General features: G+C 36.3%; 1 protein-coding gene across 1 annotated transcript in view; it reads left to right on the top strand.

The window, feature by feature from the left end:
* LOC143242415 (proliferation-associated protein 2G4-like) overlaps positions 1–5,129 on the top strand; it is a 35,599-nt gene extending 30,470 nt beyond the window's left edge. Inside the window, exon 5 of the transcript XR_013022629.1 lies at positions 4,372–5,129. The gene's annotated coding sequence lies outside the window, so the exon portion shown is untranslated. The remainder of the gene's footprint in view (positions 1–4,371) is intronic.
* Positions 5,130–12,465: the final 7,336 nt, after the last annotated feature.

Below are 12,465 nucleotides of genomic sequence, written 5' to 3' on the forward strand. Positions count from 1 at the left end.
ATACCAGAAGGAGACATTAGAGAAGAAAAGCTTTGTTTATTATTAAGAACGAAGTTAAATCATGGTCTATCTGTGCTCTGCCAACTGCCGATATTAGAACCGAAATTTGTGTTGGAAAGACTGGGTATGTACAATTATACATATAATTAGTATAAAATTTGAAGTTCTCCAGTGACACAAGGGTATATCTACGGACTTACGATAAAGCTAGAAACCGTGTTTCGATACACGTGATGGGCAGAGCACAGATAAACCATGGTGTACCACTGTTCTTAGCTTCCAACAAACTAAAAACAACATTTCACTCTTTCGAGGGCGGTATATTGAATAAAATAAATGAAGATATAAATATATAAAGATCAATATGACCGTAATATTCATATGGGGCTGAGCGGTATACGTTAATTCTTCGTTTCTTATGTAAACCAAATTATTGACATATTCAATTTATAATGTTTGAAATTTTGTCGGTAAGTCATTTTGTTTGTGTTTTTATAGTAAAACCACAATTGATTATCTGCTATGGCAACCTAGAGGAATCCCGGACTATGGCGTTGTGTGTGTGTGTTGTTTTTTTTTCTTTCAGCAAAGCCACATCGAAATCGAACTCCTGCACCACTTTGAAGTGATAGAGATAATACGAGAATTAGTGTTACACTGTGTGAAGAGTAAAAGGACAGAAACTTTGTGTTAATAATAAATATATCGGCTGTATTCCAATCTTCGTTTTCGTTCTTTATATTTACGCAACACAACATATATATTTTTGTAATGTTGGAAACTGCACCTTTACACAGGAGATCTTGTAATTTATATATTGAAGGAAGCGATTCTCTTTCTACGACAAAATTGAGACACTAATACCTTTTTATTCAGTTTCGATAAATTTCTTGTAAATATGGTTTATAATAAGACAGCCATTTCTCTGATAGACTGTAAGAGGGTGATTTGGTGTTCTATTGCGGAAATCACTTGGCTATCTGCGCGACTGTAGAGGAAGCGTTTATTGGCATTGTAAACTTTTACTGAAATGCTACGAGAGAAAATCATTTAGTCGCTGTGGACAGTAACCAGAGTAGAAAAAAATAAGCGGCATCTAACAGAAAAATTTTGTCTTCACACTTTGGGCCCAAAGCTACCCTCGTATGTTTGCTAGCGAAAGTATTAGGCCTCGCGCGGATTATTAGGTTTATGCACTTCGTCTTTTATGGGACGTTATACGTTTATAAAGGTAACCTTTACTCTTACTTGTTCTACGATTTTAAACTTAAAAAATGGAAACAAATAATGAAAACAAACCTCAGTAACCAACGGACTCTTTATAGTAGCAAACAGCAAATATTTTTTTCAAATTCGTAGCTCAAGTTTTAATTCGATATTCTCAGCCTCTCTCTTAACAACAATATCAAATTAATCATAATTGCTAGGCAACATGACGTATAGACTATTGATGAACGCACTGTTACTAAAACTCGCTGGCTCGCCTAAATATACATTGTTATATAGGGAATCACTTTGTTTTTCTTTCCATAGATTGTCTCATTAAAATCATTCGCAATGACGCGCGTGCGTGTCTGTCTGTTGATTTGCTTGTACGATAATTCAGAACTGACTGAATATTAGGTTTTAGACTAGTAGTGTGGCATGGTTTCATCAATGAATTATTATTGAGATAATTAAAACAGTAGAGACATTCAAATATAAACTAAACTTGTAAGTTACTGTTACAAAATACAGTAGCTTTCTGTTCTTATAATGTCGCAATTTTTTGTATATTTTAGTCCAAATATGTCTTTAATTTTCAATAAACACTAAACTACTGTAAGTGAGAGGAAGCCAAACTATTTAAGTCACCCAGTATTTTGCTATGACATCAGTGCATGACCAATAGACAGACAGACGCACATTCTGTGTTACAGTATTAGAGAAGGTTTTTTGTTGTTGTTGTTTTTTATTTCGCGCTGCACGAGTGTTATCTGCGCTAGCCGTCCCTAATTTAGAAGCGTAAAAAGTAGAGAGAAGGCAGCGAGTCATCACTGCCCACCGCCAACTCTTGGGCTACTGTTTTACCAACGAATAGTATGACTAACCGTCACATTATAACGCCCCCACTGCTGAGAGGGCGAGCATGTTTGATGTGACAGGGATTCGAACCCGTGACCCTCGTATTACGAGTCGAGTGCCTTAACCACCTGGCTATACTCTATGTGTATGTTTTTCTATCTGTTGAGTCCACCGAAGAGAATCAAAACCCTGATTTTAGCGTTGTAAATCCTAGACTTATCGCAATACAAGAGAGGGACATTAGAGAAGGAAAACTTTGTTTATTGTTAAGAACAAAGTTACATCATGGGCTATCTGTGCTCTTCCCACTGCCGATATTATAACTCGAATTTGTGTTGGAAAGACTGGATATGTATAATTATATATATAATTAGTATAAAACTTGACGTTCCCCAATGGCACATGGGTATATCTACGGAATTATGATAAAACTAGAAACCGGGTGTCGATATACGTGATGGGCATAGCACAGACAAACCGTGGTGTACCACTGTTCTTAGCTCCAAACAAACTGAAAACAACATTTGACTATTTGTAGGTCAAAATATTGAATAAAATAAATAAAGATATAAATATATATGAAGATCAATATGACCGTAATATTCATATGGGGCTGAGTTGTATACGTTAATGTTCGTTTCTTATGTAAACCAAATCATTGACATATTCAGTTTAAAATGTTTGAAATTTTGTCAATTAGTCATTTTGTTTGTTTGTGTTTTTATAGTAAAACCACAATGGACTGTTTGCTATGACTACCTAGAGGAATACCGAATTATGGCGTTGTGTGTGTGTTGTTTTTTTTTTTTATTTCAGCAAAACCACATCGAGCTATCTGCTGTGTCCACCGAGAGGAATCGAACTTCTGATTTTACCGTTCTAAATCCGTAAACTTATCGCTGTATCAGAGAGGGCCTGTGGCATTATAAGTTCATAGACTCACCGCTGTTAATTAGTTTGTTCCCAAGGTTAATTAACATTTATAATAACCGATTCATTAGGATGGTGTTACAAATGTACAACCAAATGATGAACATGTATTAAGGAAATTTTCTAGAACATTCGTCTTTAGATAAATTTGGAAAAATCACAGGTAAGGTGTTTATAAAATCAGAAAACTGGAATTGCCATTGTTGGTGCTTTCATCACTACTATATTGTCCAAATGCCTTTTAGTCATTGAAGTATGCCCCTAGTTAATGCTCTAGTGATAAATTATTAAAGCAAAGACTGCAAGTTTCTGTTTGCCTTTGACACGAGTGTTATGAATATAATAATGGTTATATTACAGACATCCAATATTTTGGAGTCGTGTGCTTGCGGCTTATACTGAAAACGTTTACTGCGAAACGAAAAAGCACAAGCCATTTTTCACTTCATCGAGCACTGTTCGTATTGTTGAGAATTCGTCAACAGAAATCATTTCAAATAAATATAGGTCATGAGTATGTCGCATCATGACTCGAAAAAGTACATCACAACCACTTGATAGGCTGCATGATAACGTGGATGAGTTTTCATGGCATATTTGAGGAAATATATTCATTTTCTCAATGTCATAATCCTGGCCACAGTTTGGTGTGACAGCAGATTCAACAGACACATTGAAATTGATTAATAATTGAAATAAGAATATTAAAGTAATTAACTATCAATGTTATTTTAGTGATAACTATGGAAATTTAATTTTAAATACTACTTTTTGGAAATAGGATTGTTCAAGAGACTTCATGGTGCAGAGAAAGGGCGGTGTTGTAGGTTATGTTTTCCAGCTAAGACACTTGTATTTTTTCCTTTTTTACCAGAGGGAATGTTGATGTCAAATGTAAGCACTAAAATTAATGTCCCATATTTTCTGAATTAGGTGAGTATATGTTGTTGAGATTGTTAATTGATTATTATTTCATTTAATTGCAAAGTTCAGTGTTTTGAAATTTAAATCATGCTTTTAACAATGTACTACGGATAAAAAAGTGTCGTATGTAGAAAACATAAATACTTCTCTTTTGAGGCATTACATAACCGTGACATTGTATGTACTAAACATTAATAATTCTCTATTGAGGCATTACATAGCTGTGACATTAGACCTATCATCGCCCAAACAGTAAGTATATGTTACACAAATTTTGAGTCAACAGTTTATTATTTATTTATTTATTGCTCATCAACCTTACATTGACTAAACGATTATAGCCAACATGATGCTAACAATATTTCAGCTTCTAATAATAAATAGATAATAGAGCAATGTTACTCCAACACAAGCAATTTTTTTTTAAAGTTGGTCCAATATCTGATCGTTTAGATGGCTAAACAGAAGAACAATATGAATTCTGATGCAGACATTAAAAACGATGAGAATGGATAAAAAGAATCAGAAGTTAAGAACACACAAAGGTTTATGTTAGACCTCAAAAACTAACTAAAGAAAATCTGTCAGCTCTCTCGAGGTCTTTATTTTGCTATTTACAAGCAACAGCAAACTCACCCTGAATTGGAAAGGACCATTTGAAGTGCAAGAAATGCCCACCAGACTGGACTGTAGGGTGAAAGTAATCAGAAGAGCAAAATCTACTACGTCAATCCATTGAGGAATTACTTTGTGATGAAAGAAAATCTAATGAATGCAGTTATTGAGGCACGTATGGATATGGCAAGTATTGATGTCATAGATGTAGTACCAGAAGATAGTGGCTTTGTCATAGGAGATGAAGACCCATTAGATATAAGACTACTGGGTAGAGATAAGACATACAAGGACGTCAATATAAGTGAAGAACTGACTAGCAAGCAGAAAAAAAGAACTATAAGATCTACTCTTCCAGAAAGATGTATTCACAGATAGACCAGGTAAGACATACTTTGTGCAACGTAAGATCAAGACATGAACAAGGATTCAGTAACGGCGAAGTCTACTCTATGCATTGAGAGACCATCAAGGAGACTGCAAATATTGGTTCAGATTGTGAGAGTAGATTTTGTGGATGAACTGAAAACAGGCTGTGTATATATTATATATATAAAAGATTTAATTTTTTTCTAAGAGGGGCTTGTTGTGAGATATACGCACTGTTTGTTTTAATTTTATTACGAAAGTATTTTTTATTTTGTACTGTGCGAGCATTAAAGTAAGTTATTTTTAGAAGCGATAGTTATGGTTTGCTTATGAAACTGTTTACGAGTTATTTATTGCAATGTTCAATTGTTGTAAATTTATGTCATGTTACTAAGACTTCTGAATTTTTCTCGTTCTTTAAGTGAGTATTGCCACATCATAATGTCTCGTAGTTTGTAGAAAGTTCTAGGTCTTAGCCAACCAATATACACTGCTGGCCAAAATTGTAAGGCCAATGAACATAAAGAAAAAATATGGATTTTGCGTTATTAGACTCAACCACTTATTTGAGTAGAGCTTCGAAAGATGAAAATAAAAAAGGCAAAATAAAAATCAAAAACGTTTTTTGCATTTAATAGGAAAAATGTGAACACTATGAAATTAGCCGAAATACTAACTGGTCAAAAGTTTAAGACCATACCAAAGAAAGTCCTAAACAGGGTAGGAAATGCCCAACAAGAGGTCTCAACAGTGAGTTGCACGGCCGTCATAGTGAATACCTTGAAACATTCGCTTTGGCATGGTCGATATAAGCGTTTGCAGAAGGTTCGCTGGAATGTTATTCCAAGTGGTGAAGATGGCTTCACGAAGATTATGCACTGTTTGAAGTTGACGTCCATTTCTATAGAGTTTCCTTGTCATCCATCCACAATCATTTTCAATGTGGTTCATTTCGAGAGAACACACTGGATGGTCTAAAAGAATCACGTTATTCGACACAAAAAAGTCCTTTGTCCTGCGGGCATTGTGGATTGCAGCGTTCTCCTGCTGAAAGATCCAGTCATTTCCACACAAGCGAGGGCCTTCAGTCAACAAAGATGCTCTCTCCAACATGCCAATGTAGCAAGCTGCTGTTTGACGCCCCAATATAACCTGAAGCTCCATTGTTCCATGGGAGGATAAAACACCCCAATTTATGATGGAACCTCCTCCACTGTGTCGTGTAGAAAATGTCTCTGGTGGGATATCCTTATCGTGTCAGTAACGTTGGAATACTAATTTCATAGTATTCACATTTTCCCTATTAATCCTAAAAAGTTTTTTATTTTTATTTTCCCTTTTCTTATTTACGTCTTTCGAAGCTCAACTCAAATAAGTGGTTGAGTCTAGCAATGCAAAATGCACATTTTTTTCTTTATGTTCATTGGCCTTAAAATTTTGGCCAGTAGTATATGTGCTAATTTTTCTGGCCAGCAGTGTATATTTATGCAACCAAATTAATAGAGAGAAGTAAGTTAGTGAAAGTTATATACGTTAATAAGAGATGTAATTAAACAGGTCCAGACTGTGTTTGTATATGTAGCCATAAAAAATATATAGTGGCAACTTTTAAAGTATAATAATCACATATCATATTGTAATAACAGAGTAGAGATAAATTATACATTTTGCCAGTTGGTTTATAAAGTAACTGAACCAGCCCGTGTGGACTCATGATGAAAAGAGACGTATATTTAAATCTCTGGATATAACATTGGTGATTAATTGTGTAATGAGCATGTGATATAAGTTTGAATTGCTTTTGATATATTATTTTAAAATAATCGGATTATTTCTGCTGTTCATCACAGACACCTACTGTAAAGAATCGCGTGGCCCTATAAAATCCTGATACCCTGTAATCTAGGGCTCTACTGCAGGGCCAACTAATATCCACTGTAATTCGAAAATGTCAAATGATCAAGATCTTAAACTTGTACATTATCTGTTGTTAATGACCTAGTCGATTTGTTTAGTTACGTAATTGCATATGTATTTATGGTCAGGAGGTGACTGATGTTCGGAACATCGCTAACACTCTAGGTGAAAGCTTTTGCCGGGTATCTAGCACTTCTGCTTGTTCCTCCACCTTCCTGGCCATCAAGACTCGGGCAGAGCGATCACCTCTTTCCTTTTGAACTGACTGTTTCTTTGACTATAATTGTCCCTTTACCCTGGTGGAACTAAAAATGGCCCTTCATCGGTCTGCCAGTACGTCTGTTGGACCTGATGATATTCATTATGACATGCTGCACCATCTATCTCCTGCTTCTCTTGATGTCCTTCTGATTGTTTTCAACCGGATCTGGCAGGATAATGTTTTTCCTGATGCCTGGCGCCAGGCTATTATTTTACCTTTCTCTAAGCCAGGGAAAGATCCCAAGATTCCTTCAAACTACCGTCCAATTGCTTTGACGAGCTGTCTCTGTAAAACATTAGAAAGGATGGTTAATGCTCGTCTTGTTTGGTTCCTTGAATCAAACAACCTCCTCTCGCCCACCCAGTGTGGGTTCCGTCGACAGCACTCCACCCCAGACCACCTAATTCGTCTTGAAACATCCATCAGAGAAGCCTTTCTCAACCGCCAACACCTTGTATCAATATTCTTTGACATAGAGAAGGCTTACGACACAACATGGAGGTATGGCGTTTTGCGAGACCTCCATACATATGGGTTACGTGGCCATCTACCCATGTTTATTAAAAAAATTTTAATGGACAGGAGATTTCAAGTTCGTGTGGGTTCGACACTTTCCCGTTCTTTTGTACAGGAACTTGGAGTCCCTCAAGGCTGTGTATTGAGTGTTACACTCTTCAGTATAAAGATAAATGCCATCACTGAACAACTCCCTCTCACTGTTGCGAATGGGCTGTATGTCGACGACTTTCACATCTCATGTCAGTCGTCAAACATGAGATATATTGAGCGGCAACTACAAACCGCCCTCAATTGTGTACGGAAGTGGACTATGGCGAACGGCTTTAATTTCTCTCTTTCCAAAACTGTATGCATGCACTTTTGCCGTCGACGGGGTATTCACCCTGATCCTGAACTTCATATCGGTGAAGTTTTGCTGCCAGTGGTCCCGGAGACCAAGTTCTTGGGGCTTATCTTTGATCGTAAACTGACCTTTATACCACACTTAAAGCAGCTTCGGGTCAAATGCACAAGAGCACTGAACATCCTCCGTGTTCTCTCTTCTACCAGTTGGGGGGGCAGATCGCTGTTCAATGTTAAAGGTATATCGTGCTCTTATTAGATCGAAACTTGATTATGGATCAATGGTCTATGGCTCTGCCAGACCCTCGGCCTTAAAGATGCTGGACCCCGTTCAACACCAAGGACTTCGGCTCTGCACTGGGGCTTTCCGTACCTCTCCAGTTCAAAGTATATACATTGAATCTCATGAACCTTCTCTACACCTTCGCCGTTTGCAACTATCTTTACAATATACTTCGAAACTTCATTCCTTACCAAAGCATCCCACCTGGAAATGTGTTTTCCTTCCTCGGTGGGCAGTACTTTTTTCAGAACAGACGATCTGTCATTGCTCCGTTTGGCCTTCGCATCCGGGAGCAATTGGATGAATTGGGTCTGTCCTTGGATAACATTGCAGATTCCATAGGTCGGCCCATCCCACCATGGCTTATTACAGCCCCCAAATGTGACCTTTCTTTCAGTCACCTAAAAAAGGCAGATACTCCAGATTGGAAGTACCGTCTTTTATTCAATGAATATCTTTCAAACAATCATTCAGTTCCTATTTATACAGATGGTTCCAAATCAGGTAATTCAGTGGGCTCTGCTATGGTTTGCTATGGGTCAGTAGTTGCGCACAGAATCCCTTCTACAGCTTCTGTGTTCACTGCTGAACTGTATGCCATATCTCTTGCCCTGGATCATATTGCAGCTGAGCAGTACTCCAACTGCACTATTTATACTGATTCGCTTAGTTCTATACTTGCCTTGGAATCGCTACACGTTAGCTCACATCCTATTCTCGCTGATATTCGAAACCGACTGGCCCATTTCTCATTAGCAGCTACTTCAATCCAGTTTTTCTGGATACCAGGCCATGTTGGTATTCGCGGGAACGAGCTTGCAGACATGGCAGCTAAATATGTCTGCTTCAGCACCATCACTCCTATGCCTATTCCGTACATGGACTATGGTGTTGTCTTCAAGGCTCGGCTCCGTGCCAGCTGGCAGTCCACTTGGAATGAGCAACGTGACAACAAACTTTTTCAAATCAAACCCAAAATTGGACTTTGGCCATCTAGCTTCCGTAAAGCTCGGAAGGAGGAAGTTGTTCTCACTAGGCTACGCATTGATCACAGTTTTTTTAACTCATCATTTTCTTTTATCTGGAACTGATGCACCAATGTGTAGTTTGTGTAACACTCAAATCACTATCAGCCACGTTTTACTTTCTTGCCATCGTTACAATTCTCAACGACGGCAATATTTTAAACATATTTTTTCCCAGGGTCAATCTGTAACATTGGACAGAGTTATTGGTGATGGTGACTCTGTCCACCTTGATAATGTTTTTAATTTTTTAATGGCCATTAACCTTTTTAATCTCATTTAAGTGTTGCATATTTATTCATTACACCTTTTTAATTGTGGTTCCTTTTTTACAGTTTTAATCTCTCTCCTTCAATTTGACATTGGACAATGGCCAGAACATTAAATAACTCGACACCAGGACTGGAAAGGCCAACTTCAGGTGACTAACGCTCCTGTTTGAACTATCCGTTTGAACTACTCGTTAGTCATCCTGGCGAGTTGTTATTATACTTTTGCTGCATATCATTTCACACTTTTACTACTTAACTTTTTAGTACAGGCCATATTGACTCATAACCCGGAACCAGGACTGGAAAGACCAACTTCAGGTGACTGACGGTGGTTTTTATACTTACCTGTTAGACTTCCTGGCGGGTTATGATCATTACCATTCTGCTACAGGTAGTTGACAATGGATGTCAACATTGGTTTTTTACGCCATTTTCTGTTTTAATTGCCGTTTTGCTTTTATCTTCAATTACTTTTACAAATTTTACTCCATTTACTTGACTTTTATCTTTTTACTGGACATTTGGCTACTCATTATTACGATTTTGCGGAGTGTCTTTTAAAACTTTTATTCTTTTACATTTTGATAATAGCTGCTATGACACATAACCAGGAACCAGGACTGGAAAGGCCAACTTCAGGTGATTGACGGTGGTTCTTGAACTTACCTGTTAGTCTTCCTGGCGGGTTATGATCATTAACATTTTGCTAGAGTAAATATTTTACAACTTCGAAGACTGGATGTCATCATTGGTTTTTACACCATTTTCTGTTTTAATTGCTGTTTTGTTTTTACCTTCATTTACTTTTACAAATTTTACTCCATTTACTTGACTTTATCTTTTTACTGGACATTTGGCTACTCATTATTACGATTTTGCGGAGTGTCTTTTAAAACTTTTATTCTTTTACATTTTGATAATAGCTGCTATGACACATAACCCAGAACCAGGACTGGAAAGGCCAACTTCAGGTGATTGACGGTGGTTCTTGAACTTACCTGTTAATCTTCCTGGCGGGTTATGATCATTACCTTTTTGCTAGAGTAAATACCTTACAACTTCTTATACTCTGCCTTCTATCTTAACATTGTAGACTTGGTGTCAACATTGGTGTTATACTTTTTTGTTTTACCTTCATTTCCATTTATGTCTATTACTACATTTATTTATTTATTTTTATTTTTTTTACATTTTTACCAAATGTCTGGCGCAGATAGCCTCGCTGCTTTGTGCCATAAAACACTAAATCAATCAATCTATCAAAGCATATATATTTATATATATAAATATACACCTAAATAAAGGTGTTGAAGTATTTGCAGTGAACAGTGGCTTTTATAAAAACTAATAAATACTTATTAATTGTATTCTAAATGATGCTCTAGAACAGCTGGGCGATTTAAATTAACGACCTTATTACTTCTCACATCTCAATATCTGACAGTCATTTTCTAAGTACCTATTATATTGTTTTACTAACGTACTTTGTTTGGTAAAATGAAAGGATTTTAATAATAAAGAGAAGAATAATTTTGATTGTTTGTAGTTATGCACAAAGTTACAAAAGGGGCTGTCTCTGTTGTGCTGACCATGAGTATCTAAACCTGATTTTTAGCATTACAATCCTTCAGATTTACCGTTCTGCTTCTGCTACTGGTAAAAGAAGACTTACAAGGAGAGGAAGAAGAAAACATTATATATAGAAAATCCTTAACTTATATTAATTAATATGCTTGTACTTTGAGTATGTATCTTTTCTGATTTCTTTAACCAGTGTTATCAGAACATTGAGCCAAGTTAAGAAGTCGATGCTTATATTGGGCCAACGATTAATCAACATCTCAGGAGAAACGTACAAATTGCCTTTGGCCAACATCAGCCCTATATTTATTACTGTCTATGCTGTAAGTTACGCAGTATTCATTTACTCGATAATGAGCCGACTTTGGGTCATCATAGCTTCATCAAAGCCAGTGATGTACCGACAAATCACTCATCAACCAACGTAGTCGCAATCTTGGTCTGATATCTCGGGTAGTTGCGTAATAACGCTGTAGAACTTGTAATTGGGGAAATTAAACGTTTTTATACAATATATCTTTTGAAATTTTTTAAACAGAATAATCCGAGACCTGCTTAACAATAAAAGACGTTACAACAAGATATTATTCGATAGTTAAAGCATATTTTCAAGTATTGCCTTATAGGGTTATTAGAACATTGCTTGTTTGCTCGGTTTCGGTGAAAAGTTTAATTTATTACTTATATTTATTTCCTCTTTTATTCTCCGCTGTAATAGCGGCAAGTCTTCGGATCTACAACGCTAAAATCAGGGACTCGATTCCCTTCGGTGGGCTCAGCAGATAGCCCGATATGGCTTTGCTATAAGAAAAACACCCAGACACACACACACTTCCCCTTTTACTATAATGCTGCCTTCGTTGAGGAGAATAAATCGTTGTTATTAAGCTGAGTTTTAATTACTTAGTGTATTCTTGTTTATTGTAAATAATTATTAAATTTGCATATTAAGTATGTAACGACTAAAAAGTTTATAGGTTTTGATGTAATGTCCTTTGCTTACTTACAAATGACCTAATATGCTAACTTTCTTTTTTCGCTTCCGGTGGCGCAATCAACGGTAAATCTAAAAACTTATAAGCTAAAAATTGGGTTTCGATACTACTGATGGGCACAATACAGATTGTGTATCTTTTCGATTTATTACAAACAATCTTTTATTTTTTCATTTCACCGAAATTACTGGTTTTGATGAAGAAAAGAAAAATCCACAAATAGATTAAAACTTATTATCATTATGTTGACTTTTTAAAGTACCCATTTGCGATAAAATAAAATTCAGTTTGGTGAATCGTTTTAATAACTGTCACCAATAGTGAAATAATTTTGTAAAATTATTTTATTAGTTAATAGCAATACGAA

The sequence above is a fragment of the Tachypleus tridentatus genome, unplaced genomic scaffold (assembly GCF_004210375.1).
Source record: "Tachypleus tridentatus isolate NWPU-2018 unplaced genomic scaffold, ASM421037v1 Hic_cluster_2, whole genome shotgun sequence".
Classification (NCBI taxonomy): domain Eukaryota; kingdom Metazoa; phylum Arthropoda; class Merostomata; order Xiphosura; family Limulidae; genus Tachypleus; species Tachypleus tridentatus.